The following is a 20,369-nucleotide window of genomic DNA, read 5'->3' as shown; positions in this document are numbered from 1 at the left end:
TGGATTGGCACTTATGGCATACTTACTTACTATTAGAAAACTTAATGTGGTGAAAGGTCTCTGTTGGATTCCTTTCATGTTAATTTTTTAAAACTGTTGTTATTTACGGGATACATTCCACTTATAAATTTATTGTGGTGTTTCTGACTATCTGGGAGGAGACTGAGCAGTGGAACGTGTTACTTTTACACATAAACAAGAACGATCTGTCACACTACTACACTTTAAAACACAGTTCATATGTAATTCATGTCAAACAGTCTCATACGGAACCTACATCCGCTTTCTTTTATATACTGTATATGATAAGATACTGTCATCCCCCTTCCCTTCTGTGTGAAAGGATGAATGAGCAAATGTAATTCTAGTTGCATGCTTGACGGTAGCAGACAAGCCTGTCTGCTAGAGAACAGTAGGACCAATGTCGGAACAGGTAGCTACGCTTTTTAAAAGCAAAGAGGTTTCTATTCTTAGTATGGTCCTGTCCGTCCCTTGACATGTTGGTATAGGAAGCTGACTCTCTGGTCACTTCCGTTTTGTATCTGGAAGCACCCTTGGTAGGGGCCCATGGCAGTCTGTCCACGGCGAGCGTCTGAAGTGGTAAGAACTCTGGCTAAGCGCGTCTCTGCTAAGTCAGTAGGACAATGGATTTCTTAAGTTCAGCCTAACTGAAAATTTAATCATCTTTATTTCAGGTTTGGATCTAAAATATGTTATCTTAAATTGCAACGCAGTGTAATTCGAGGGTGAAGTTCAGAATATCTTCCAGTAGTAGCTTTGTCACTACTTTGTGAGTAAAGTGGAACCACGTGTTGAGGATCCGTAACTCTAACTAAGATCATCAATCTTAAATACGAATGTGTGTGAGATTAAAGCGTCTCGTCTTGACAATATTTTTCAATATAGCAACTTTTCTTTATGTTTAACCCACCTGGGGTGTACTTTGTGAGACCAGTACCACGTGCTTATACAATTGTTTGACCCATCAGGTTAATAGTAAGACGATAGTAATCAGTTTGAGGTTTTTCTTTTGTAAATTGTGTTTCGATGTAATTTATTTTAATTATCAAAATTATTGTGGCGTTAAACTCTTTGTGTAAACCAAGTAGACCACGTGAAGCATGTGGTGTAATCATCAAAGTAGCCCTCAGCTATTCTTTTCGGGAAGATTTCACAGAGAGTTAGTATGAATTTAGTATAGTAGTGTGTGGTAATTTCATGACAGACAGGATTGCGCTACGACCGTAACTTCTTTGGGTGAAAATTGAATTGGTTGGTTGTGGTTAATTTCCTCTTGCATATGTGTCAACGTTCTTCGTGTGTTATTTTATGAATGCAGTGTTGTATGCAGTCTCCCAATCTTGGATCCATATTTGATGTGTTCTGTAAGATTACAAACTCACATTTTCACAATCCTAAATAAGGCACCAGTTTAGTTATGAATCAAGTTAAATATGCTGAAAATTTAACGGAACAATGATCAATGTTAAAATAAATGTCCAAATATAAACTGATTTATTTCTTTTTATTTAAACTGTCTTTTTATATATATATCAATGGTTATCGTAAGATGACTACTAAAAAATTATAATTAATGTTAGTCTGGTTGGGAATTTGGTAAGCTAGACTGGATACCTGGTGAAACAGTTGCTCAGTAATGCAAGGTTAACTTCCCCAGATAGCTCACAGCTTTTAACCCGCTTTTATTGTCTTGAATATCAGCACCGCTTTCAGAACAAATTAATGCATCAACATTACACATCGCGACCCTGTTCTGTGATTCCGTTAGACTCTGGAATCTCTGAAATGTTAGATTGCGAGCGTTGTATAATCTTAATTTTTTTTCCCTGCAGCGCTCAAACAACTTCTGCGTTGTTTCTGAGCAGACTTTCAAAAGATTCACGGCGTTGTTGAGCGGCGTTGTGTTGTTTGTCTTGTTGTTTTGTTTTCTGTATTTGTGTGTTTTATACACTCCTGGAAATGGAAAAAAGAACACATTAACACCGGTGTGTCAGACCCACCATACTTGCTCCGGACACTGCGAGAGGGCTGTACAAGCAATGATCACACGCACGGCACAGCGGACACACCAGGAACCGCGGTGTTGGCCGTCGAATGGCGCTAGCTGCGCAGCATTTGTGCACCGCCGCCGTCAGTGTCAGCCATAGTGATGGGCTAAACTGCGATTTTCCGATATCAGTGATTTCTGTGAATGCTACTTTTGAGTATCTGTGATTCTTAACTGTGATTTGTCGCAGTTAAGAGTCGCAGTTAAGGAACATAGGTCGTGTATCCCTCCGCCACTGCTATTTCTGCGATTTCTGCTACTTCCGCGATATCCGCTACTTCTGCGATTTCTGCGACTTCTGCTACTTCTGCGATTTCTGCTACTTCTGCGATTTCTGTGACTTCTGCTACTTCTGCGATTTCTGTGATTCCTGCGATTTCTGCGACTTACCACCGTATGAGAAAGTTACATCTGTCAACACAGAAAATTGCATCTCAACAAACCTGTCTTTGGCAAGTATGTTTTACGTTTTTTCTTGCGTTGGCTTTAATTTTGTATTAAAGAAACAACTGTGAAAATATTAATAGTGTAATTAATATGTAAGTAGCCGTACAGTACCGTAATAGTTCGTATTTAGAAAATGAATTGTAACATATTTTTATGTTCACAGGTACCTGAACTACATTTCAGTCACTCAGTAAAGTGATAACTCAAAATATCATTGTCAACAGATCTGAAGAAATTGCCACTGCGTCTTTAGACCGTTTTCGTCAGACGAGAGGTTAGTTTCTAAGCGTTTCGATGGACTTAATTACTTCAGTGTGATCGTTCTTGCAAATGTGATATTCATTATAGCAAATATTAGCAATCTACTCTGTCAATTATATTGCTAGTAATTAATGACAGCAAAAATTGTCTAATAATCCTTGTGTTTTTGCAGACACAGTTCTGACTCTGATTACTGGTTGCTGTACGTATCTATCCACATCAAGGCTGTTTTTGAGAGAGACTCGTGAAGATTCAAGACAGTTCTTAGAGGATTTGCAGTTTAAAAGTGAAATAATTGTGAAATAAGTGTGTGAATGATTAAACTGTGTTTTATTGAAGTTGTTGTGCGATTTTAAAGGAATAATAAATGTCAAATACAGTGAGTGAATAATAAAAATCTCATTTTCCACATGTTTAAGCCGCCCTATACTCATAATTTTCCGCCACTTACTTATTGGTAAACACTTGTTGGAGAGTGACATGCCGCCCCCCCCCCCCCCCTTTCTCCTAAATCTTGTTGTGACACTGACCTGTAACTTATCCCGAAGTCTACAATATGCATTTTGAGGCTGTTGATATGAAAGTGGGAAGTACAGATCTTCCAGTTAAATCAGGAATAGCTTAAGTGCATTACTTGAAAGTAACACAGGAAAAGCTTACTTATGTAGGTGGTAGTAGTGTCGGCAAAAAGTTCTTGTGTGTGAAGTTGCCATGTAGAGCACCAGGTGTAAAACTTTTCTCCCGAGTCTTGAACTGTGTCGGAACAAAAGTGAGGCATTCATATGACTGTTTTCATTTCTCTACACTTATACAGATGTCTGAGTTCTGCTGTGTTAACACTACAAAGTCCTGTAGGCATGTGGAGTATTAACCAAAACTGTCATATTGGAAGCAGAGTCAAACACATTTGTTACGTTACTTGATATTTTCAGGAGAAAAAGGCAATGTTGTTTCTTATTAATATAATACATTCAGAGTCACAGCAGTATTTGACCAACCATAACTGATGCTGAATGTGCATGTCGTCATATAATATGAAGGGCTTATTTCAATAGTGGTACAAGTCCATTACCTCCACTTTTCTGTCTATAATGCGTCTGAAATTAGTGATCCAAACAAACATAAATAAAGGTTCATCTCTAGCAAGAAGCCATATGCTTGAATATTTCTGGTAGCTCAAATGCAGATTTGTCAGCGCTCATTAACTTTACGACTCTGTATCTCAAAATGAACAAAAATGGACTTGTACCACTATAGAAATAAGCCCTTCATATGCACACACAGCACATCGAACTCGTGAGGCACAAGGCTCTCATAACGAAGTACGTACGTCGGTCAACAGATGACACTAGGAAAAGTATGTTAACTGCGCTTTTTAGTTGCTACTTGCGACTCTTAGTTGCGATTTTTCACAGAAATCGCAGTTTGACTCGGTAGCGAATAGCGTAGTATGAACTTTGTTCAACAGATGGCAGTGCTAACTGCGCTTTTTAGTTGCTACTTGTGACTCTTAATTGCGACTTGTCACGGAAATCGCAGTTAGACTTGATACCGCATAGCAGAAATGGACGTAGTACGAACTTTGGCCAAAAGATGGCACTGTTAACCGCGCTTTCTAGTTGCCACTTGCGACTCTTAGTTGCGATTTGTCACGGAAATCGCAGTTAGACCCGATACCGTATCGCAGAGATGGACGTAGTACGAACTTTGGCCAACAGATGCCAATGTTAACAGCGCTCTTTAGTTGCTACTTGCGACCCTTAGTTGCGACTTGTCACTGAAATCACAGAAAGCAGTGCTAAATTCGAGCAATAGATAGCTCACGTCTTTGAATATGAAATACTACTTGCAACTGCTAACTGTGACTGAAATCGCAGTTAGATTCTGTAAAGTTGCTACTGTGATATCTGTGACTTCTCAGTCACTGTGATTTCTAACAGATACGCGATTTCCTGCCCACCACTAGTCAGCCAGTTTGCCGTGGCATACGGAGCTCCATCGCAGTCTTTAACACTGGTAGCATGCCGCGACAGCGTGGACGTGAACCGTATGTGCAGTTGACGGACTTTGAGCGAGGGCATTAGTGGGCATGTGGGAGGCCGGGTGGACGTACCGCCGAATTGCTCAACACGTGGGGCGTGAGGTCTCCACAGTACATCGATGTTGTCGCCAGTGGTCGGCGGAAGGTGCACGTGCCCGTCGACCTGGGACCGGACCGCAGCGACGCACGGATGCACGCCAAGACCGTAGGATCCTACGCAGTGCCGTAGGGGACCGCACCGCCACTTCCCAGCAAATTAGGGACACTGTTGTTCCTGGGGTATCGGCGAGGACCATTCGCAACCGTCTCCATGAAGCTGGGCTACGGTCCCCTACGTTAGGCCGTCTTCCGCTCACGCCCCAACATCGTGCAGCCCACCTCCAGTGGTGTCGCGACAGGCGTGAATGGAGGGACGAATGGAGACGTATCGTCTTCAGCGATGAGAGTCGCTTCTGCCTTGGTGCCAATGATGGTCGTATGCGTGTTTGGCGCCGTGCAGGTGAGCGCCACAATCAGGACTGCATACGACCGAGGCACACAGGGCCAACACCCGGCATCATGGTGTGGGGAGCGATCTCCTACACTGGCCGTACACCACTGGTGATCGTCGAGGGGACACTGAATAGTGCACGGTACATCCAAACCGTCATCGAACCCATCGTTCTACCATTCCTAGACCGGCAAGGGAACTTGCTGTTCCAACAGGACAATGCACGTCCGCATGTATCCTGTGCCACCCAACGTGCTCTAGAAGGTGTAAGTCAACTACCCTGGCCAGCAAGATCTCCGGATCTGTCCCCCATTGAGCATGTTTAGGACTGGATGAAGCGTCGTCTCACGCGGTCTGCACGTCCAGCACGAACGCTGGTCCAACTGAGGCGCCAGGTGGAAATGGCATGGCAAGCCGTTCCACAGGACTACATCCAGCATCTCTACGATCGTCTCCATGGGAGAATAGCAGCCTGCATTGCTGCGAAAGGTGGATATACACTGTACTAGTGCCGACATTGTGCAAGCTCTGTTGCCTGTGTCTATGTACCTGTGGTTCTGTCAGTGTGATCATGTGATGTATCTGAGCCCAGGAATGTGTCAATGAAGTTTCCCCTTCCTGGGACAATGAATTCACGGTGTTCTTATTTCAATTTCCAGGAGTGTATGTGTGTGTTTTGATGCTGGCAGATGGAAGGTTGGTCCTATTATGTTACACTTAGTTCCATCGATTAAAATTCCGCTCCCCTCGAGCTCTATACGTTTCCTTCTGCAACTACTCCCTGCTAAAAACAACTTGCTACTTCCCTGCTAAAAACAACTTGCTACTACTACCAAATTCTCGTAGGTGGAGAAGATTCAATGCATCCCGACCCGTTGCAAGTTCAATTTTGGTTCCACAATGTCCCTTGAATAGTCTATTCCTTTTCCCCTGGCTAAAAATAACTGCACCGTGCATGTGTCCCATATTTATAGCTTCACAGATTTTCCTCCAAATTTCACTATTTTGGATCCAAACTCAACACCGATTGTGTGAGTACTTTCATCATTAAATTTACATTATATGAACTGGTGCAATAAACACGACTTTTCTGACCCAGCACTGTCGATAACTAAAAATTTAAACAAGAAATCGTACGATTCTGACATCGTTCAACACATATTTATTACGGCTTAGCCGCAATATTTACTGCGATGCATTTATTTCTCCATAATGCGTTAGATTTCTCATTCAACAACACTCCACATATGTCAGACGCTACACTTCCCTTTTCAGTGACTTGAGGACAGGGATCAGGACTGCTGCCTCTAGTAGGTTCACAACGCTCGAAAACACATATAAAGTAGAATGCCTAATTAATCTACGCACCCCAATGATACATGACACTGAAACAAAAAAAAAAAAAAAAACTACAAATAATCTACTACTTTCTAGATCGCAAAGCATACAGTACTTCATGCTGTACTCTATCTTCCTGGTTTTCTCCGTGCTTAGGAACTCTCTTCACTCTCCTTTTCTTCCCCTTTCCTTCCTGTGACACGCCTGGAATCACATCCGGGCAACCCTTAAATGGCCATAACCGCCCAATGTGTACTATCGTTGTTCTCGTTGGTAGCTGAAGCTTAACATTAACGGGAGATGTGGTTTCAACAACTTGGTACGGCCCTTGATACCTCGTGATGTTTCCGTAGGTGTATGGCGTCTGCCATGTACGAACTTCAAGCCCGATAACGGTTCGGAAATAAAGATATTTTCCTAATAATTCTATAAAATGATCGTCGGCAGCCGAAAACGAATATGAAGGAACATTGACATCTTACGAGGAAATAACCATCACGATCAGTAGCCAGAGGGGATGTAACAGTCTTACTGCAGTTCACCACCGCCCCTGGTATCCTTCCTCTTGCACACAGAGGTCATGGTCCGATGTTAGCTTGTATTGCTCACATGCATGATAATAGTGCCGTTTTGCCTTGACGCCACGTCTCTAGAATGGTCTTTCCACTATTAAGGTATGTATTTGTAGCATCAGTCTACTCTCCTCTTTCAGAACACGCAATTTTATTGATTACGTTCAGCACTCATTTCGTGGTATTGTTCTCTAATTTTGTGTATTCTCAGTCGATTTCCGTAATTTATCTGGGATTTTGCGATTTTACATATTTCATCGTATTTTCCTCAATTTTTACGTATCTCACATCAGTTTTTCATAATTACACCAAGTTTTCCTCGAATTTTACTGATTTTATGTAATTTCATGTGTTTTCCACAGTTTTCCATATATGTATGGTCATATTGCTGACATACCCACGTGCTGTTTGATTTTCTATCAAAATATTTGCGCGTCTTATACACCACCCAATTCTAAGACGTGTCCTCTCCCCGATGATCTACATGCATGCATTTTGGATAAGACGAGCGTGAAAAGTATAGTAACAGTCGTACCTATATGTAACTGAAGACTCCATTTACATACAAGATGTGACAGAGAAATGGAATATTTCACATACATCTTTGTTCGTCTGGAGGAGCGTGTTGAAATAGGCTGTTAATGATTGCAGGTAGATACCGCTCTAAGTCACAAACAGAATACGCAATTGAATACAAGCCGATCGCAAGTTATACCACATAACTGATGCATCCCGAGAGAACAACGAACAAATGATTAAATTCGTGATAAGTGACTTGGAGCAACATATTCGTCTCAAGGATGCAACATCAGTCTACCTTTTAAATCATGCCTAATTACGACCCCTCTCTCCATCTACTTTCTATCATCCTTTAACGCTGATCGCTGTCAATTTAGAGAAAGATGGTTCTCTTTTCCATGAAAGCATCAAAAACAGCAGTCAACTTGCATATATCACTTTTATCTCAATATACTTAATGTAGAATGTAGCCATACAGCAACTGTTGTGTAAGGTGCTTGTTAGCTGACACCCCATGATTGTGATTGGTGGAGTGTACAGAGAAGCACATTGTAAACACTGCTTGTTAGGTTTTAAAACACCTGAACAATCTTGCACAGGGCCAAACACGGGATCCATTCTGCAGTTGTATATTGCAGTCGCTCCAGCTGGTAATGCAACGCTATTTAGCTAATGACATTGAAATAAAAATCTATAAAGTGGTTGTACAGTTGTCAACACCTAGCGCAATGCACTATTTTTGTGGTTGGACAGTATAGCATAGCACTGTACTTACTACATCCAGTCACCTCCAACCACATATTTCATAGTTGCTGTGCATTTAATCTGTTTTCAGTATTTCTGTGTCAGTGTTTGTGCTGCAGATGACTCCCATGACATAGTCTCCCCGCTGTTTGATCCACTTTGAGATACAGAACACATCTCCAGACTTAACATCTGGTAAACTTCGCAGCCCTGACAAGTAGAAGAAATTCAACGCAACTGTATTGCTGAGGTGATTACAGCTGCATTCAGCAGTAAAGATTTACAACCCTGTGCAAATATGCGATGTATATGTCGAACAGTTAACTTCCTGCACATCTTCTGAGACAAAGTCGGATGGATGTACCACGCTACAATCTATCTTCGATCACAGACCTGCAACACTTGACAACGAACTTCGTTCTTTTAGAAATACTGAGTGACCAAAACAGCACATCTCCATGTGAATGCTTCCACTGTCGTCAGCTGGACAATGCCACAGATCTACTGTCGCGATGTCTATCCATAAAACACGTATGCTCATGTTTCCTATAATGACGTTGATCTCAGTGGGTCACATGTGCCCATGTTGCTAAACCTCAAAAGACAGTACCATAAGAAATCCACTGGAGATCTTGGATGTCCTACGTACAACGTAAATCAGTTGTCCTACTTTTCTTTGCTTCAAAGAGTAGGTCAGCAGCTAATCAATACAATATTCTGTAATTTCCTTCCTTTTCTAGTTCCTCTAATTCTTTATATTTCTCTTTCATCCATGTCTTCTTGCCTGTTCTGTTTCTCTTCTTAATTCATTATTCAGCCTTCTGTACATTATTTTCTCTTCGTCAGTCCCTACTGTCTTCCATTTCCTTCCATCTTCCATCCTACCAAGCATTGTGTTTGTTACCCACTCTTTCCTTATACTTTCGAATTTCCTTACCCCCCACAATTTCTTCTGCAGTAAGGATTTGTTTCATTCTCTTACATTTTTCATTTGCAAGTCTACCTGGTTAGCTGAGCGGTAGCGTGTTTGCCTACCATGCAATGCGCCTGGGTTCGATTCCTAGCCAGGTTGGAGATTTTCTCTGCTTGTGGACTGGTGTTGAATTGTCCTCACTCACACCCAAGTCGCTCAATGTGGCGTCACCTGAAATAAGAGTTGCAACTTGGCGACAGAACTCCTCTGAAAGGGGACTCCTGGCCATCAATGCCACATGATCATTTCCTTTTCTTTCGTATGCATTCTGTTCCTTGTGCCCTCTATCCCTTTTGACATCAAAATGGTTTCTAGCTCAACATCCTTACCTTCTTCCTTTAGCCTTTGTAGGACAAATTTCTTTCTTGGTTTTTCTCTTATCATTCTCTTCAACCTTACTTGCAAGTCCACCACCACCAAGCTGTGGTCAGCATCTGCGTCTTCTCCAGCTCCTCCAGGGTATGCTCTGGCAATATTTACGCAGTTTTTGTACCTATTGTGAACTATAAGGTACTCAATTTGGTATCTATCGTCAGTCAGTCTAAATATCCATGTATACCTTCGCCTTCTGAGATGTTTGGACAATGTGTTTCCAATCACAAGAGAATTTTCTCTACAGAAATTAACCAGCCTTTGACCGCTGTCGTTCCTATTTCCCAATCCAAATCTTCCAACCACACCTTCTTCTCATCCCTCTCCTACCACTGCATTCAATTCGCCTCTTACGATGATTCAGGCATTTCATTTTTCTTTACCCATAATTTCTTAATTATTTTCATAATATTCCTCCACTTCCTCATCAGTGTGTTGACATCTTTGCGTGTATATTTGTATTAAAATGGCGTCCTTCTTGTCAGCTCGTAATCTCATATTCATCAGTCTTTCATCTGTGTACTCCTCTTTCGATACTTTTTGCATCAGCCATTTTCTTGTCACAATTACCACACCACACATGCCACTGTTGTTCCTGCCTGATTGAAACAATTTGTACTCTTCATGATTCAAATCCCCCTTACTTCCCCATCACACTTCATACATACATAACACACACATCAAAAAAAGTTTTGCGTCACCTCGGTTCCGAGAATTCCGGAACCTGTACAGAAAATTGGAATAGAGATCAACATAAACATCGTTTCCGCCTCTTTTATTTCTCATGAGAACTACACATTGCACGTTGTACCACCATACAGCGAGACCTTCAGAGGTGGTGGTCCAAATTGCTGTACACACCGGTACATCTAATACCCAGTAGCAGGTCCTGTGGCACTAATACATGCCTGTATTTGTCATGGCATACTATCCACAAGTTCATCAAGGCACTGTTGGTCCAGATTGTCCCAGTCCTCAACGGCAGTTCGGCGTGGATCCCTCAGAGTGGTTGGAGGGTCACGTCGTTCATAAACAGCCCTTTTCAATGTATCACAGGTATGTTCAATATGGTTCATGTCTGGAGAACGTGCTGGCTATTCTAGTCGAGCGATGTCGTTGTCCTGAAGGAAGTCATTCACAAGATGTGCACGATGGGGCCGCGAATTGTCGTCCATATACTGCCGATGTGGTTGCACTATCGGTCGGAGGATGGCATTCACGTATCGTACAGCCGTGACGGCGCCTTCCATGGCCACCAGCGGCGTACGTCGGCCCCACAAATGCCATCCCAAGCCAGCAGGGAACTTCCACCTTGTTGCACTCACTGTATACTGTGTCTAAGGTGTTCAGCCTGACCGGGTTGCCTCCAAACACGTCTCCAACGATTGTCATGTTGAAGGCATATGCGACTCTCATCGATGAAGAGAAAGTGTGCCAATCCTGAGCGGTCTATTCGGCATGTTCTTGGGCGCATCTGTTCCGCGCTGCATGGTGTCGTGGTTGCAAAGATGGACCTCGCCATGGACGTTGGGAGTGAAGTTACGCATCATGCAGCCTATTGCACACAGTTTGAGTCATAAAATGACGTTCTGTGGCTGCACGTAAAGCAGTATTCAACATGGTGGCGTTGCTGTCAGCGTGCCTCCGAGCCATAATCCGTAGGTAGCGGTCATCCACTGCAGTAGTAGCCCTTGGGCGGCCTAAGTGAGGTATGTCATCGACGGTTCCCCTCTCTCTCTATCTCCTCCATGTCCGAACAAAATCGCTTTGGTTCACTCAGACATGTCTGAACACTTCCCTTGTTGGGAGCACTTCCTGGCACAAAGTAACAATGCAGACGCGATCGACCGGCGGTAGTGACGGTCTAGGCATGGTTGAACTACAGACAACACGAGCTGTGTACCTCCTTCCTGGTGGAATGACTGGAACTGATCGGCTGTCGGACCCCGTCCGTCTAACAGTCGCTGCTCATGCATGGTTATTTACATCTTTGGGTGGGTTTAGTGACTTTTCTGAACAGTCAAAGGGACTGTGTCTGCGGTACAATATCTATAGTCAATGTCTATTTCAGGAGTTCTGGGAACTGGGGTGATGCAAAACTTACTTTGATGTGTGTATATCCAGTCCATTGTTCATCTTTCCCCGTTTGGCATTTTCCAGCTTACCAGCCAACAATAGTATCAGCACATTCCATGTTCCAATCTTTAGCTTCCCTTCCTTCTTCCTGCTCCATTTCCTCTTTCCTTCTTCATCCTCCTCCTGAGGTTCTGTATTTCATCTCGATGTAAGCCGCTCCCACAGATCCAATTGAGGGCAAGTTTGGCCCCCGAATTCTTTTACAAAGGGAGCCATACCATGCGTTCCCTGGGAAAAATATAGTGTGTTAATATCCCATACTTTCCACATAGTCAAAGGGCTACCCAACAGCTCAATATGAGTCAGACGCTGTTTGTACCCGCCTCTCTGAGAATTGACATTATAATTTCCCTCTTCCATGCTCGACGCCGAACCGATGACCATCATCTCCGCCGTCTCCGACGTTAGAGACAGATACTGGATTTCCGCCAATATTATGACTGGTTTGATGTGGCCCGCCACATTTTTCTCTAGCGTGCTAACCTCTTCATTTCAGAGTAACACTTGCACCAAACGTCCTCAGCTAGTTTTTGAATATATTCCATTATCTGTTTGCAGTTTCTTATTATCAGTATAAACCAAGTTGACTATGGACGGGATGGCTGTTAGGAGCGCCGGCCGGTGTGGCCGAGCGGTTCTAGGCGCTTCAGTCTGGACCCGCGCGAGCGCTACGGTCGCAGGTTCGAATCCTGTCTCGGGCATGGATGTGTGTGATGCCCTTAGGTTAGTTAGGTTTAATTAGTTCTAAGTTCTAGGGGACTGATGACCTCAGATGTTAAGTCCCATAGTGCTCAGAGCCATTTTGAGCTGTTGGGAGCGACCGCGAATGGGAAATGAATTTACAATCGCTCTCATTAGCAAACGCGCCGAGTGTCAACTTCGTTTGGGTGGATAATAAACTCTTCAGCTGCATCACGTAACATGGAAGTTATTTCTTCGTGTCTGATCAGTATCCCATCATCCTGTCACTTCTTCTTGGCACTATTTTCCCGTTGCTCCTCTCATCGACGGTTCTGCAGAGAACCACCTTATTTCTTATCTCAAAATTCTATTTAATTTTCAACAACCTTTATGGAAGGGGGATGATGTGTAAATTGGCCACTCTAACGGAAACTGATTTTCACCAAACAATGGTAACTGATACAGGTTTGCCACTGACACATTTTTAATCTGTGTATTATGAAGTATCACATCAATTTTTTTTAGTAAAAACGAAAAAATATATAGAAACTATACACATTTTTCTGAAGTCTTACATAGTGGGCACTCTTCCGTACGAAGGGCGATAATGTGGCCAGTGCCATCGCAACAGTTTGCCCTGTTTGCTTCTCTGATTTCTGGGAGATCGCCACAAATGTACAGCATGATGGATGATAACTATGTATGTAAAATGGTATAATACTCAGTATGATTTATAGGATTTATGCATGATATATTGAAGTAACTAACTCTTATTGGAGTAAGAGTAGTGTGGGTACTTTTATCAGTCAGAAAACATTTCACCATTAATGGATCTCTGATGAAATCATCAAACCAAAAGAAACTACAGTGAACCAAATTTGTAGCCAAAATACATTGTTTACACTTTGAATAATTGAAAGTCCAGAAAGGAATTACGACAGTATTAAGGAAAAGATAGACGACTTCTACTCAGTTGAGTTGCAATGGGCTGTATGATAAGACCGCTAAACATTTAAGCTTCTGCCCAAAAGGCCTTCTTCAGAAACAGAAAGCACACACACACTCATACAACGACAACTCTCTCAGACACAACCATTGTCTACAGCCACCGTGGCCTGATTGTCAACTGGAGTTGAATGTCACGTAAACAGCGGTTGGGGTTGGTGGTAGCTGGTGTAGGTATGTAGGAGGCATGATACAGCAAGGGGAGGGATAGCACAGTAGATTCGTGTACAGGAACATGGTGGTGACAGGTTAGGGCTTGTTAATGCAGAGTTGGAATGCTGTGCTTGGCGAGGGGGGGGGGGGGGGTCGCCGACAGAAAAAGGAGAGGGGATAGGAGAGAAGTAGAGAAAGGGAAAACACTGGTGGATGCATTGGTGGAATAGGAGGTGTGTATAGTGCTGCAGTGTGAGCAGGGAAGGAGTCAGGTAGATGGAGGACTAGGACAAGAGAAGACTGAGTGCGTGGGGATGCAGGTTAAGTCATATATTGTAGGGGGCTCTCATCTGAGCATTTCAGAAATGCTAGTGTTGGTCAGAAGGATTCAGATGGCACACGCTGTGAACCTATCACTGAAGTGAAGCCCATCATATTGGACATCATATTCAGCAAACGGGTGGCTTAGCTGTCTCTTGGCCACAGTTTGGCAGTGGCTATTCATGCAGAGTGGCTGTGGCTTAGTTTGTAGATTGCATGGCAGCTTTCACAGGTAGCTTCGCCTTTGATGGTATAGGAGATGCTTATGTCAGGACAGGAGTAGGCTGTGATGGGAGGATGTATGGGACAGGTCTTGCAACTAGGTCTATTGCAGCGATATGAGCCTTGAGGTAAGGAGGTTAGGAGCAGGCGTGGTGTAGGGATGAACAAGGATACTGCATAGGCGTGAGAGGGACAGGAATACCACTGTTGGAGGAATGGGGAGGATACTGAGTAGATACTTTTCACATCAGGGCTTGACAAAAGGTAGTGGGATCTGTGGCAGAGAATGTGATTAATGGTCTCCAATGCTGAGTGGTACTGAGTCGTGAGATGTGTGCTTCTTTGTAGCTATACGCTGGGTATCTGAGAGGTGGTAAGTGTTTGGAGAGACAAGGTATGGGAGATCTGCTGGTGAGCAACGCGTTTTGAGGATAATTTCGGTCTGGACAAACCAGTTGCTGAACACGCTGCCCAATACGTTGTGATCCACTTCAATGAGTGCTTCACAGCTTTTGCGATCTGGGTTCTTCCTGCCAACACCAAATTTTTTGAGCTGCGCAGGTGGGAACTCTTCCTACAACATACCCTTCGTTCCCACGACCTGTCTGGTCTCAACCTTCACTAGTCCACTCCTCCACCTATCCAACCACCTTCCTGCTCCCTCTTCAGCACTATACACACCTTCTGTTCCACCAACACACCCAGTAGTCTGTTCGCCTTCTCTACTTCTCTCCTGTTCCGTCTCCCTTCATCTGTACTTCCCCCCCCCCCCCCCAATCCCAGCGCAGCATCATAAATCTGCACCTAGCAGCCCTATCCTGTCCCCATCACGTCCCTGCCCGTTCTCATAGGCAGCACAACACGTCCCCCATCCCTATCCTGCTATCCCGCCACCTTCCCTCACTATGCCACCTCCTTACTCCAAATACCACCCCAGATTCCTGCTCACAACAGATGCATTTCCAATCCACAGTTATGCTACAATGGCTGGAAACGGGGGCCATGTGTGTGATAATTGTGCTTGCATGAATCTGTATGTTCTTTCTATTTCCAGAGAATGAGTTTTTGCCAAATGCTTAAATATTTCGTAGTCTTTTCATTCTTCCTTTCTGTGACTCGGTGCTTCACTAGAACTAGCTTCCTCCGACAAATTCACTGACAACAATGACTGTATATATCAGAACTAGTCTGACTGATTCACAGCAGGCAACAGAATTGTTGAAGGAAAAAAGTAATCAGTGACTACTCTTCCCACCCTGGCCACATTTCTCCACCTTCCACGTACCACATCACAAGCCCTCCGATTCTCTTCTTTTCCAGTTATCTCTGACTCCATGATTCATTTCTATACAATGATATGCTCCAAAGTACATTTTAGAAATTCATTCCTCACATTAAGACCGATTTTTATGCTGATAGGATTCTTTTATTAAGGAAGGCCCCCTTTCCCAGTGCTTGTCTGCTTTTTATTTGCTCCCTGCCTACTCCGTTATTGTTATACTGTTCCCTAGCTAGCAGAATTCCTTCACTTCGTGGTTCTCCCAATTTAATGTAAAGTTTACCTCTAATCTCATATCTGCTACTACTCACTGCTTTCTTTTTTCTTTAGTTTACTCTCAGTCTGTAGTACATAGTCATTAGACTCGCCATTCTATTCAACAGCTCCTGCAGTTCTTCCTCACATTCACTGAGGATAGAAATGTCTTCAGCGTATCTTACCACTGACATTCATTTACCCTAAATTTTAATTTCAGTCCTGAACCTTTCTTTTAGTTTCGCCTTTGATTCTTCTAAGTACAAATTGACTAGAAGGGGCGAACTCTATATCCTTGTGTTATATCCTTTCTAATCCATGCATTGCCTTCTTGGCATGCCATTCTTACTTTTACTTCTACCTTCTTGTACATTAGTATGTTACCCAGCTTACCCTAAAGCTTGAACCTAATTTCCTGAGAAATTTGTAGACTGTTTTTCACCATTACAGTATTCTTTACTGACATGTGCAGTAACCACGAATCTAGTATCTTGAGTTTTAATTCCATCCATCACATACCAGTGGTGTAAGTGACAAACGCTGACTTTAGCTGTAAACGATCAGATTCTTTTTATTTATTTTATTGATGGCGACAACAGCTACGTTTTCGGGACCTTTAACCACCTGAAAATGATCTAAGCTCGAAATTGTAATCGTGGAAATATAAACTGTTCAGACTGAAGCAATTAAGATGTCATTTAAAAAATTTATGTGACAGTGACCTCACAACAAATATAACTGAGTGTTAATGTAACAGAAAACTTAGTCATCTGAAGATGAGCATGATAGCTTGAAAGTGGCTATTGCATTAAAATAAAGCTTTTAAAAATAATTTGTGACTGGTTGTCTTCTTCACCAACAGGAGAGTTATGAATTATAATGTGGCAGAAATAAAATAAGGCACAATAAATTCAACATAAAACCAAGACAAAGAACTATAGAAGTTCCTAAATATATTGTCAACATATTTCATAAACACTGCACAGCTTACCACAAAATTTAATTAGAAACCAAAGTAATAAATATAATTATGTGAAAGTCAGCAGAACGAAAATATCATGCTTTTGTATCAACTGACTATAAAATAGGAACGAAACATAATCAGTACACTAAAAAATAAATCATCATGTATGTAGATGAGGCCATGAAACAAAGTTCAAGCAAAATAGACTCTCAGCTAACTGATGTATGATTTTGTTATTTAGTACAGAAATATTCCTAACAACCCTAAAAAAATCAGTAGTAATGCCACTTCACGAAAAGGTTAATACACAGAATATGAAAAATTTTAGATTACTCCTGCCCAGATTTTCTAAAAGAAAAGAAAGACACTTCATACTTTTTTTAATAAAAATAAAATTATAGTTAATGCTTATAGCAGTGTCAGAAAAAATGAAAGTACTGAACAATTGTCTTTGACCTCTTGAGGCAAGGATGAAATTTATAGACTAAAAATAATTTTGCTGCTTCTAGACCTGCCCAAAGACAGTGATCCGAATAATTATGATACATGGCTTAGGAAATCTTATTGGATGAATAAACAAATAAATAAAACAAAGAAATCTAGTTCAAGTGATACCTCTATGAGTGGCAACGAGTGGTAGAAATATGTTATTAAAATAAAAGTTAAATTTTATGAAACAAGAAATTTAATTGTGGAGTGCTTCAAGGCTCTATATTAGCCCCTCAGTTCTTCTTCATTTTTTAACTGTTTGCCGTACCACTTGTTAGCAGAAGAGTCAGTGTTGTTTACAGATGATACTAGAATTTTTTCGAAGGTTACAGCGAATCTGATTTCCAGCTCTGTGACGAAGGAATAAACAGGAAAATGATTTAGAGACAATTTCATGGTGGCCGATGCCAACAAAACAGCATGGATGGACTTTAGATACACAAGAAAAAAAGCTGGAACCAACAAAATCCTAGGATTATGGGAGGTAGCATTGAAAAAACAAGTTACATAAACATTCCAGGAGTTTCATTTGACGATCATTTAACACTGGAAAAAACATATTGAACTATTTAACAAATGACTAAGTAAATACTACTGTGTCTTAAGAATGCCAAAAGAGTTCTGTAACACTGAAATAATAGTGTGCACTAATCATGCAATGCACATAGCGTAGAGACTGTTACAGAGTGATCTGATGTCCTGGGAAAATGCAAGTTTAAGGAAGAGGTTGGAAAAGGTGTTAATGTCTAACAGCTTTTATAAAATTGAGGAACACAAAAATTATTCATGGTAACTCATGCCCGCCACATCGTTCGAGAATAGACATGACATGTTTTACTATGACTTTCACATGAAGAGAGTTTCTCCTGCTGCTTCTCTCTCCTGATTTTATGCAACAGCCAGGCACCCGAAAGCTGTCGAAGCGACCTTGGCAAAGAATGATAATAACTGCATGTATGAAGTGGTATCGGTGGTGTGGACTCAGTTTTGTGTGTGTGTGTGTGTGTGTGCGTGTGTGTGTGTGTGTGTGTGACTCCAGAAGTGATAAGATATGCATTACAATGTGATATTTTCGAAATTTTTGTACATTATTAAGACAAAAGATCGTTTCCATATAATCTTAACTACATTCTGTATCTCTCCGCCCATGTGACTTCACCCTATTACTCTCCAAAATTATCAGATGATGAATAAAAATAGTAGTAATACCACTCATTATTGTTACGTAGAGGAATATCTTCAAATGTAAGAAATTTAAAGCAAACGGCAGAAACTGAAATTTTTGGGATTCGATTCCAGGGCATACTTTCGACAGATCAGTCAGATAATATGACAACTGCATTGAAATGGAATTTGCTGAAGTAGACGTTAGTTAAAACAGCTAAGGAAGTAGTCAAGGACACAAATAAAGTGAAGAATAAAAATAAATAACTTACTAAAGTAACGATATAAATAATTGCGAACAGAAAAGTACTGAAGTTGAGAGGATTACAAGGAACTCCACAGTACCGCAAGTTACCAGTGATAACACAGAGAGGTTGCCTAAGAGCTTAGAATAATTACATCAATGAAACATGTAAGATAAGTGAGATTTTTCCGGGATTGTAGTGAGACAAACTGCATTGTCAATTAAATAAAGAAAGTAACTGAATCCCTCAAACGAAAAACATCGTTTCTAAGAGATGAACTAATATAGAACTAGGTGCCGATCGATTGAGAACTTCTACAAGCAGAAAACGGATAAAAATCGACAACTTGGTCGTTTAAACACGCCAGTAGAGTAGGAAACTACCACCTTAAAATAAGAGGTCCGAAAAGCTATAGCTGAATTGAAAAATAACAAACCATCTGGACCTGACCTTATTACCGCTGAAACGATCAAAGTATGTCAACATTTAGATTTGGAAATCATGTTTGAAATAGGTAACAGCATATAGAATAACGGAATACGGACAGAAGACTGAACCATGTCGTCAAGCTACACTCCTGGAAATGGAAAAAAGAACACATTGACACCGGTGTGTCAGACCCACCATACTTGCTCCGGACACTGCGAGAGGGCTGTACAAGCAATGATCACACACACGGCACAGCGGACACACCAGGAACCGCGGTGTTGGCCGTCGAATGGCGCTAGCTGCGCAGCATTTGTGCACCGCCGCCGTCAGTGTCAGCCAGTTTGCCGTGGCATACGGAGCTCCATCGCAGTCTTTAACACTGGTAGCATGCCGCGACAGCGTGGACGTGAACCGTATGTGCAGTTGACGGACTTTGAGCGAGGGCGTATAGTGGGCATGCGGGAGGCCGGGTGGACGTACCGCCGAATTGCTCAACACGTGGGGCGTGACGTCTCCACAGTACATCGATGTTGTCGTCAGTGGTCGGCCGAAGGTGCACGTGCCCGTCGACCTGGGACCGGATCGCAGCGACGCACGGATGCACGCCAAGACCGTAGGATCCTACGCAGTGCCGTAGGGGACCGCACCGCCACTTCCCAGCAAATTAGGGACACTGTTGCTCCTGGGGTATCGGCGATGACCATTCGCAACCGTCTCCATGAAGCTGGGCTACGGTCCCGCACACCGTTAGGCCGTCTTCCGCTCACGCCCCAACATCGTACAGCCCGCCTCCAGTGGTGTCGCGACAGGCGTGAATGGAGGGACGAATGGAGACGTGTCGTCTTCAGCGATGAGAGACGCTTCTGCCTTGGTGCCAATGATGGTCGTATGCGTGTTTGGCGCCGTGCAGGTGAGCGCCACAATCAGGACTGCATACGACCGAGGCACACAGGGCCAACACCCGGCATCATGGTGTGGGGAGCGATCTCCTACACTGGCCGTACACCACTGGTGATCGTCGAGGGGACACTGAATAGAGCACGGTACATCCAAACCGTCATCGAACCCATCGTTCTACCATTCCTAGACCGGCAAGGAAACTTGCTGTTCCAACAGGACAATGCACGTCCGCATGTATCCCGTGCCACCCAACGTGCTCTAGAAGGTGTAAGTCAACTACCCTGGCCAGCAAGATCTCCGG

General features: G+C 42.7%; 1 long non-coding RNA gene across 1 annotated transcript; it reads left to right on the top strand.

Moving 5' to 3' along the window:
* The first annotated feature begins 2,387 nt into the window (after window positions 1-2,387).
* Window positions 2,388-3,150, top strand: LOC126185154 (uncharacterized). Its single transcript, XR_007536962.1, has 3 exons — window positions 2,388-2,524; window positions 2,679-2,789; window positions 2,949-3,150. It is a non-coding gene; the product is annotated as an uncharacterized LOC126185154 (long non-coding RNA).
* Window positions 3,151-20,369: the final 17,219 nt, after the last annotated feature.

The sequence above is a fragment of the Schistocerca cancellata genome, chromosome 4 (assembly GCF_023864275.1).
Source record: "Schistocerca cancellata isolate TAMUIC-IGC-003103 chromosome 4, iqSchCanc2.1, whole genome shotgun sequence".
Classification (NCBI taxonomy): domain Eukaryota; kingdom Metazoa; phylum Arthropoda; class Insecta; order Orthoptera; family Acrididae; genus Schistocerca; species Schistocerca cancellata.
Note: the sequence above shows the minus strand (reverse complement) of the source record. Positions and strands in the feature narration are given on the sequence as shown.